The sequence below is a fragment of the Quercus robur genome, chromosome 8 (genome assembly GCF_932294415.1).
Source record: "Quercus robur chromosome 8, dhQueRobu3.1, whole genome shotgun sequence".
Lineage (NCBI taxonomy): Eukaryota > Viridiplantae > Streptophyta > Magnoliopsida > Fagales > Fagaceae > Quercus > Quercus robur.
The window spans coordinates 16955237-16965240 of record NC_065541.1 but is presented as its reverse complement, the minus strand read 5'-3'; the positions used below and the strand labels follow the sequence as shown (position 1 = coordinate 16965240).

The 10004-nt window shown below is 33.8% G+C and overlaps 1 long non-coding RNA gene across 1 annotated transcript; it reads right to left on the bottom strand.

Annotated features, from left to right (window-relative positions):
- Nucleotides 1-4840: 4840 nt before the first annotated feature.
- On the bottom strand, nucleotides 4841-7666 carry LOC126694836 (uncharacterized). The gene is made up of 3 exons (XR_007645900.1): nucleotides 7345-7666; nucleotides 6300-6361; nucleotides 4841-5054 (listed from the first exon to the last, which is right to left on the bottom strand). It is a non-coding gene; the product is annotated as an uncharacterized LOC126694836 (long non-coding RNA).
- Between the last annotated feature and the right edge of the window lie 2338 nt (nucleotides 7667-10004).

Here is a 10004-nt window from a genome sequence, read left to right as displayed (position 1 = left end):
TGTGACGGACATGTGTTGTGTACCTATATAGCTATATATATGCTCTCAATCTAACCATCTAATTGGTCTCAAATTTCACCAACACCAATATGTCACTATACTCTTCAATCCTATTGATCAAGATTTGAATATGAATTTCACCAAGTCCAGTGGTCTCGAGACCATCTATTAAGTTTGACTGTGTTTGACCAACTTTGACTAAATGTTGACCGCGCCTTTCTCTAAGTCCAACCGTTTAATTGTGACCATAATTTACCAGAATGAAGATTTCATTACACTCTTCAAATCCTACAGTTATATTTCAAATCTAAGACTGGCACGTGATGAACATGTGTTGTGTACCTATATGACGATATATTTTCTCAATCTGACCATCCAATTGGTTTCAAATTTTACCAATACCAATATGTCACCATACTCTTCAATCCTATTGATCAAGATTTGAATATGAACTTCACCAAGTCTAGTGGTCTCTGGACCATCTATTAAGCTTGACCAGGTTTGACCAATTTTGACTAAACTTTGACCGTGCATTTCTCTAAATCCAACCGTTTGATTGTGACCATAATTTACCAGAATTAACCTTTCATTACACTCTTCAAATCCAACGGTTAGATTTTAAATCTATGTATGGTGCGTGATGGACATGTGCTGTGTACTTGTATGGTTATGTTCTTTTAATCTAACCATCCAATTAGTCATATTATTTTTTTTTAAGAAAAAGCGAATGTAGTTAGTCCCATATTTAAATTCTTACATAAATTTAATAATAGCTATGATCATTTTTTTTTTAATTTTTAATAAGATAGAACGTGTGATAATTTTTGTTGTGTGGTATTTATTATTATTATTATTATTTTTTGAGAAAGTTGTGTGGTGAATTTTATTGAGTATATGTGATTGTTCTTTGTTTTTAAATTTTATTTCATAGCTCATTAATAAAATGACCAAAATACCTTGAAATTATATTTTAATTTTTGCTTCGCACACTTTTTTTTCATCTCCCCCCAAACACTTTAGCAAAATATATCCTTTTTTTTTTTTTTGTTAAAACTTAAAACAAATATTTAAAAATAAAAATTTTAAATAAATTTCAGCATAAATTTTCACTTCCCACACATTTTAATTTTTACTTCCTGCCAAACACTTCAACAAAATATAATACCCTTCTTTTTTTTTTTTTTGGGGTTAAATTTTTTTTTTTTTTTTGATAAGATGAAAATTGGTGGTTTGGTTGGTAGTACAGTACACAAGAGCCCAATTCACCTTGTGCTAATACTAATGAGCCCAAACTACCATAAAAAAATAGAAGAAGCCCTAAACAAAATTTCAGTCGTGGGATGCTCCTTCAATGTCATCCAACCATCTAGAGAGAGTGCAAACTTAATATAATACTCCAAAACCCTAGCCTCTTTTAGAGCATTTGTAGCAGTGTAGCTAAATAGCTATATAGTTATTTTAGCTACACCAAAACACAGAAAAGAGGGATGCAGCAGTGGGGCTAAAGCTAAAAATTTTAGCTTCTTAGCTATAGTGCACATCTATCTTTAGATGTGCAATGTAGCTCAAAGGTAAAAAAAGAAATACTATTTTATGTTGTGTTCACACTAATCAGAATATTTTAATATTATTTTTTTCTTTTCTTTTCTTCTCTCCTCTTTTCCATTTTTGCCCGTTGCTCCTCTCTACTTAGTCCTCACCCTCTTCGTTTCTGCCTGTTGCAGTCGACCAAGCCCCTGCCCAGCGCTGACCACTCTATCTCACATTTTCTCTCTCTAGATCTCCACCTCAAAGGCCGAACCTTCGAGCTCAACCTTCTCTCTGCTATCTTATGCCCAGCGCTGATGTGGGTTTGTGTTTGTGTTTTCCGATCTGTTGTGGACAATGGGCTTGTGTTTGTGTTTGTGGCAGTGGGCTTGTGTTTTCAAATATGTGGTCATTTTGGTGCAATTGATGAAATTTTTGGGGGTATTTTGTTTACAATGTTTTCCGATGTGGCTGTTGTGGGGGCGGCGATGTAGATAGAGTGAAAGAGAAAGAAAGACATGGCAATGGTGTGATCGGCGATTTGGCACCACAAAAATGTACACAACAATGGAGCTAAAAATGTACTCACTTGATGGTGGGTTTTGTACACACCGTCGAATAAGACTTACTAACGTTAGTAAGTAATGGGTCGGCAATGGCGTGATCGGCGATGGCTGGTTTGATTTGACGGTGGTCTGGGTTTGATGGTGGGTTTTGTGCCTCTTGGTATTGTTTCTTCTCTCTCTCTCTCGATCAAGCTCAGATGGCGGGTTTGATGGTGGTCTGGGTGCTAGCTCAACACTCTTGGTCTGAAAATCAAGCTCAATTTTTTTTGGATTTTTGGTAGTGGTTGTGGGTGGTCTTGGCTTGCTAGTTGTTGTTGGGTGGTTGTTCTTGGTTGGCAATGGTTGTGGAATGTGCCGCTTGTGGTGTTTTTTTGATAGTAGGATGTATTATTTTATTGTAGTAGATATATTATTTTATTGTGTTGAAAGCTAAAATAGATCCACTGCTACAGCCTGTGAGTGGATAAAATAGATAAAGTAACTTTTTGTAGTGCCAAATAGCTAAATTTTTAGCTCCACTGTTGTGGATGCTCTTAACCTCTTAGTTTTAGCCACTTTTCCTCATAAAAGAAAAAAGAAAAAAATCAGCAGCTCTCTTCTCAATGGATTGTGCAATTCCTATCCGTGCTTCCAAAGGACAGCAGTAAATCAGAAAACAATGTATGACTTTCAGTAGCTTTCACTCTCTCTTACAAACTAACAATTTCTTTTTGTTGAATAAGGGATGATTCTAATAGGCATTTGAAGGTTTCACGAAGTTTTATTAACCTGAAATCTTGATTATATAGAGCATGAATTAGAAACTTCCAGCTATTAGTTTCTATTTAATCTCTATGAAATTTTGTATGATTTTCATGTGTTTGTGTGGTGGACACCATAATTTTTTGAACTCAGTTGGGACATCTGATGTTAGCCCACAAAATGAGAATTTGTTGTTTGGATTCACAATTGGGGAACCCGTTTCCAGTGGCATGAGATTTTTGAACATCATATACGATACTTATTGTACGACTACTGATTAGAAGCATTCTTAATTTTCTCCATCTTTGTCTGTGAGTGTGTACTTTTATCTTATGGGTTATAATTTAACCTTAAAAAATTTGGTTCATGAATCATGGTTAAGTTAAAAATGTTAGGTTCATGAATCATGCCCAAATTAATATTGACATTTCAGATTTTTGTGCTTGTTATATTGAAGGTCCAAATCGTTATCAATAAAATCACATTACAGTGGAACAAATATCATCTTGATGTAATCAATATGCTATCATAAATTTTCAATTGAAAGATGTTGTTGGCAAATTCACCAAGATATTGTTAAACACCATAGAATTTGCCAGAAATGGAGCAACTTTAAACAAAGCCACTGGCTACGTGGCCTTGCAACATGAAAACCATATATATAGGGTCAGGATCATTAATACTTGATGTCATTTTTTTTTGTTATTGTTTTTGTGAGTTTCTATAATTGTTGTTAATTTTGATTGGTTTGGGTGTTCAGGAAGGAGGGTGTGCTTACAAATAGTGAAGCAATTATAAGGTCTGTGAAGGAAACATTGAGATATAGTCTATTTCTTGGCACTTTTACTGGTACATTTGTCTCCATGGATGAGATTATTAGTGCTTTGGTTGGTCATCGTAGGCATGTTCTTTTAAGTATATATAGCATTTGTTAAACTTAAAAGAGCATTAGCATTGGGGAATGCTAATGCCAAATGTAAGGGTCATTTGGCATTTGCAGCCCCAAAAACTCTTGCATTAGAGAATTGTAAACAGCAGTATTGCAATTTTTTTTTGCAATATTGCTACAGTGCAATTCTAAACATAGAATTGCACTGTAGCATGTATTGTAAATATATATATATATATATTTTTTTTATGATGTTTTCCCCCGAAACTTCTCTCTCATCAACACATTCTGCGCGGTCTCTTCTCTCTCTTCCTTCTCTGTTTCTCCATCTGCTCTCTCATCTCTGAAACTTCATCGCCATCTTTGAAATTTCTCATCCATCTCCATCTCCGAAATTTGTCACCCGATTCACCCTCACCCATCTCCATCGTTGAAGCTTCACCTTCACCCATTCATCGATTTGCCCTCACCCATTCACCCTAACTGATTCACCCTCACCCTCACCCTCACCCATTCTCAAGGGTTTTTGGGTTTGGGTTAAGATTTTGCAAAAACGAAACTCCATCGGTGTTGGGGGATTCAGCTCTGTTGGTGTTGGTGCTGACTGTAAGGTGGGTTTTGATCAATGTATTAGAGTTTTTGTGTTTGTGTTTCTTTTCTCTCTCTGCAAGAAAAAGAGGGATTTAGCTTGTGTTTGTGTTTGGGTTTTGATCAAAGAATTGTTGTTGATGTTTGCAGAGGTGATGATTTTTTTTTTAATGGGTTTGCTCCGGTGGCTCCGGTGATGATTTTTTTTGAATGGGTTTGCTCCGGTGATGACTTTTTTGATCGGTGGCCTGGGTTTCAAATCGACGGCGTGGGTTTCTGATCGGTGGCTTGGGTTTACTGATTGGTGGCTTGGGTGGTGGGTGTTGTCACGCCCCAAACCCGATACTCGGGATTTGTGACCATGACCGGCATGCTAATATCAAGCCTAAACCTGATATTAGCAAGAACCACTTAACTTTTACAAAACTTTTACCAAAAGCTTTCTTTTTCTTTTCAATCCTTGTTTCTTTACTTAAATTATATAACCTTTGACTTGACATTTAGAGCATCTACATTGTACTCCAAAGAATAACATAATCCACCAATCATTTAATTTCCACACTTTTACATAATACATCGCTTGATACTTTAAGGTATACACAACTTTCATTTGATCCTAAAATACACAATAACTATAAAGCTAAACGTCAGAATGCTAATTTAGGATCTATACATATAAAACTAACACCAGCTTCTTCCAAACTCGACTAAGGCTCCATCTGTTCCAAAATAAAACTTGCTAACTGAAAAAGTGGAAGGGGTGAGCTACACAGCTCAGTAAAGGTAAGATATATGAGAATTCAATAAGGATGCATGTAAATCAAATTATTTCATTCTATGAATATTCGAATAGGAGAACATCTTTTCATGCATAGTATTTTATACTATTCAGAATAATAACTTATACGCTTTTCATGGGAAAATAATTGTTCTCCCTTTTCTTATCAGAATAATATTACCAAAACCTTTCGGATTAAAATTCTTTCACTTCCTACAAAGTTGCCATATATATATTCTCATTACAAAATAATTATTTTAACTTAAATCAGATGTTCGGCAACTTTGTATTAAACTAGAAACATCTTGACTAATAAGAAAACTTTTCTTGATAAACCTCTTTCCAAAATTTATTACAACTTTCATAGTCATAAAACTTAACATTACATAAAGAACAGGTATCTGATAACTTTTAAACATAACTTGTACTTTCATCAGAAACTTTACCTTTATAGCATAACAGAACTTCATAAACTTTTATCTTTAATGAACAACTTTCTTTTCATCAGAAACTTCTTATTTTCATGAGAGCTTTTAACTTTTCATAATGCATTTAAACAAAATAATTCTCTCATGATTAATAACATAACATAGCTGTTCATATCATATTGGTTAGTCCATATTTGATAAGCTGTACAGAGAAGGCCTCATCACATTTGGGTGCCCCCATGTGTATGATATTGTCCCCTTTGGGAGGCTTGATGGCACATCCCCTCCAGGTTTTGTTCCTCCCCGCCGTCCGTACACATTGGGGAGAAGGCCTTATTCAGATTAGAGTTACGGGCAACCCCATTTCCTCTACTTTAAATGGCCTAGAGTTACGGGCAACCCCATTTCCTCTACTTTAAATGGCCAAACATATAACATTTTCCCATGGAAAGCCAATAATTAACCCCTACTGGCTGAGTTCAGATTACTAGAGGACATAACCCGAAAACATTTCATACTTTACATCATACTGAAATTTCTTATTTTGCATAACATTTCATAATAATAGTGTTTCCATTCTTTTCATTAAACATCATGTTCGTGGAATCAATAATAGTATCAATATGCTTAAATCATATACATAAGTTTTTCGAAGGCTCACGAACATATTTTTGTCAGAATAATGATTACATGCCATATCTCTAATCAAAAACATTTTAATGCATAATATACTTTAAAATAACCTCATGACTTACCAAGTGCTCATATAATTTATCCCTTACCTGAAAGCAGAGGAACTGAGAGCCTAAAGTTGAAGGAGCTTAGACTTAGATACTGGTAACACCTAAACCATAAATCGAAGCTTATTACTATCCATAATTTCCTTATCATAGACTCACACAATCAACTCAAAGCCTATTTCTTAGAATTAAGGAAATCCTAATCCCACCTCAAAGAGGTTCCCACAAACACAAAATGCATCCATCAAATAACATGATATACTACACCATAGAGAAACCAATTCATAAAATTTATGTATGATTCTAACGTACCAAAGGATGAGCATATTAAATTATAGCTCAAAATATACATCCTAACTCGAGAATTAAATCCTCAAAGTTAGGTATGTCCCTTACTGTTTACTGTTCTATTCCAGCAGCATATGCCCCATTTGTAAAATACAAACGGGCTGTCCAAACACATCCAATTGTCATGAAATTTTACAGAATCACTCCCCTGTATGTCCAGTATATACCATAAAAATTTCGGATTCAAAGAATAAACCCATGATTTACTAAAAATCACGTAAGACAGCATACTCAAATCTGTCCTGTCTGAAATTTATGCAACTTATAAATTAAACCATTATTTTTATGTTTATCCAAATTCTGTGAGACCACTTCTATAACAGCCACAAGTGTCTTAGGTTTCGTAGGAATTATCCCTAGCATCCAAATTTACTATATGCAATTTAATACATAATTTATCATGCATAAACACAGAATCTGTCATAGTGACAGCTTTGCAACGTTTTATCATAAATTCATAAACAATTACCAAACAATGGTATTTTCATATGGGGATTTTTATACACTCATAAGACATGTTATAAAACACTTATACATAGTCAATTACCCATTTAAAGCAAAAATACACACAACAAAAATCCCAGCAGCAGCATCAAAAATACTCATCCTAAATTTTTCTTACTTCCTTAATCATATAAAATCATTAATTAGTAAAAACCCTAATCTACCTTCCACAAACCATCAACACAGCTCAAAGCTTCTTAAAATAGCATATATATATATATATATATGGACTTACATGAAAGGATTTTCCTTTCCTAGTGGCTGGACCAGAAGGTATGAGAGGTAGAGAGCTTGAGAGAATTGAAAAGAGCTTCCTTCTTGCTGCTGGACTTTCTGTCTGGGGCAGCCAAGAAAATGGGATAAGGGGAACACTTTTGGGTGGGTTTTTGTCTTTCTTTTGGTGTGTGAACCGGTGGACTTGAGAGGAAGACTCAAGGGAGCTTCCTAGCACTTTCCTTAAGAGAAAAAGAGAGTAAAGTAAGCTGAAATTTCAGACTTGGTGTTTACCCGTAGGAAATGGAGAAGTAAGGAGCTTCTTGGATGTTCTATTTGTTTGAGAAAGTCAAGGAAGAGGTGAGGTGGAGCTTGGTGATTGCATGGCCAAGTCTTGGTCTCTGGGGTTTGTCATCATGCATGGTTCTTTGACTTTACATGTGTTGGATTTCAATTGATTGCATGTGGGTGGAATTCTACTATACTATCTCATGCATCATGCTTAGTTAAAATACCAACAACTATATATATATATATATATATATATATATATATATATATATACATCTCATAACTTAACTACCTAATATAGTTTTGTATATGCTAAATATATATTTATAATACAAATAGTCATTTCAATTATTTATAATCTTTACAATTTCTTATTCAATGACATTATAAAATAATATGTTTCTTAAATACTTTTATATTAATTTTTGTAAGTAAGTGGCTTAAAATATTAATAATACTTAACCACTTAAACACATAGTTTAATTATAAAAATTGGGTCGGGGTGTTACAGGTGTGGTGGCCGTTGTTGGCTCCAACTGGTTTGATGGTTTGTGTGTGTGTATGTGGCTCTGTTGATGGTTTGTGTTTGTGTGTGTGTGGCTTTGTTGATGGTTTGATGGTTTGTGTTTGTGTGTGTGGTGATGGGTTTGGATAGGTTGATCAGTGTATCATGGGTCTCTGTGTGTGTGTGGGGCTCTGTGTGTTGAACCGGTACTAGAGGTTGAGGGAGAAAGAGAGGAAAAAAATACTGTTGGAAGGCCAGGAAAATGTGACTGAAAAACGGTTGGAAAGAAATAATAAAGAAAGATTAAAAAAATAATATTTTAATAAAAATAGAGTTTTGGGATGCTGGAGGTATTGTAAAATAGTATGGTATAATAATAAAGTGGCTTTTTGGAATGGTAAAATAGAGTAGAATTGGAATTTCCCAATGCTAATGCTCAAATATGAGCATTGAGTTTATTAAATATCGTTGGCATAGTGTAGGCTTTGATGGATTTTTTGAATTTAGGTTGTCATTGCTAATTGCTGTTTTTATTATTTTATTAAATTAGGCCCTAGATTTGTTGTGATATTCCATGGAGGTTAATGGGTTTGTTTGGTTTTGAGTCATATGCATTTCATTTTATGAGATTGGATAAGAGTACTTACGAGATTGTTTAGTTTTTTTTTAAAAGAGTATGCATATACATGTTTGTGAAAATGCCAAAAATGGCTATTTTTTGTTTTTTGTTTTCTGTGCATAATTTTTCATTTCCTTAGTTATTTAATTAGATCTTTATTATTGTAATAATATACCTCTTGTATTGTTGAGAAATATAATTTGATCTTTATTATTGTAATAATTAATGAGTGTACCTCCCATATTATTGAGAAATGACTATGATGAATCTAGAGCTTCTAAGGACAAATTGATCATAGTTGCTTTCTAACTTGTAGATTTTTCTTTTCTTCTGTTTGCAGGTTAAGCATTATTTGTTTGTGTTCACTTTGGATTTCTTTTCTTTGGTAGAGGTGTGTGCTAGCTTGAGCATAGTAAGTAATTTTTTATTAATTTCTTGTAAAATTCTATAGTATAATTAATGTTAATAATTGGTATTGTAGTGGGTTGTTGAGTTGGAGCAAGTGGGTGCCTTGAATGGTGTTATAAGGTGATATAATTTGATATTGGGAGTGTTTCTTATGTTTAGAAATTGTGAATGAATATTATTGAGTTACTGTTATTTGATTATTTTAATTTTTTTTTCAATACTTTTAAGCATTTTATATTGTGATGATGATTGGTATAAGGTATGTTACTGCATAAATTAGTTTCTCTAAACATTTGACAATTAGATTCCATTACATGCTGCACTACTTATTAACATATAACCACATCCATTACATGCTACACTACAATGTTTTCTCTACCTAATGAACCACCAGATTGGATGACTAACTCAACGCCCCTTTCAAATGAGCAAGGAGGCCTTAGTGTATCTTGCAAGTGCAAGTGTAATTTTTCAGGTATATATCTCTTTCATCGTATAGACTTTGAACAAATAGCTTGTCTAATGGCTAGAGATAGTAGCTAGTTTATGGAGATAATTTTTTAAGTATTTCACATAAAATGCCTACATATAGTTACATATTGGCTAAAACTTTGTGATGGACACTAAGTTATGTTTTATTGTTAAGGTGGTGTTTGGTTGTATTTTTTTGAAATTTGGACTTATTGCTTTTGGAAAATTAGTCTTCATGTTGATTAAGTTTTGACGGACATAGCCTGGTGATAAATATTTCTTATGTAGACCAAAACCTCCATTAAAGACCTCTCTTTTCTTTTTTTTTTGGTTACAAGGGAATTCATTCAACTAAAAAAGAATAGCAGCAACATCAGAGTTAGGACAT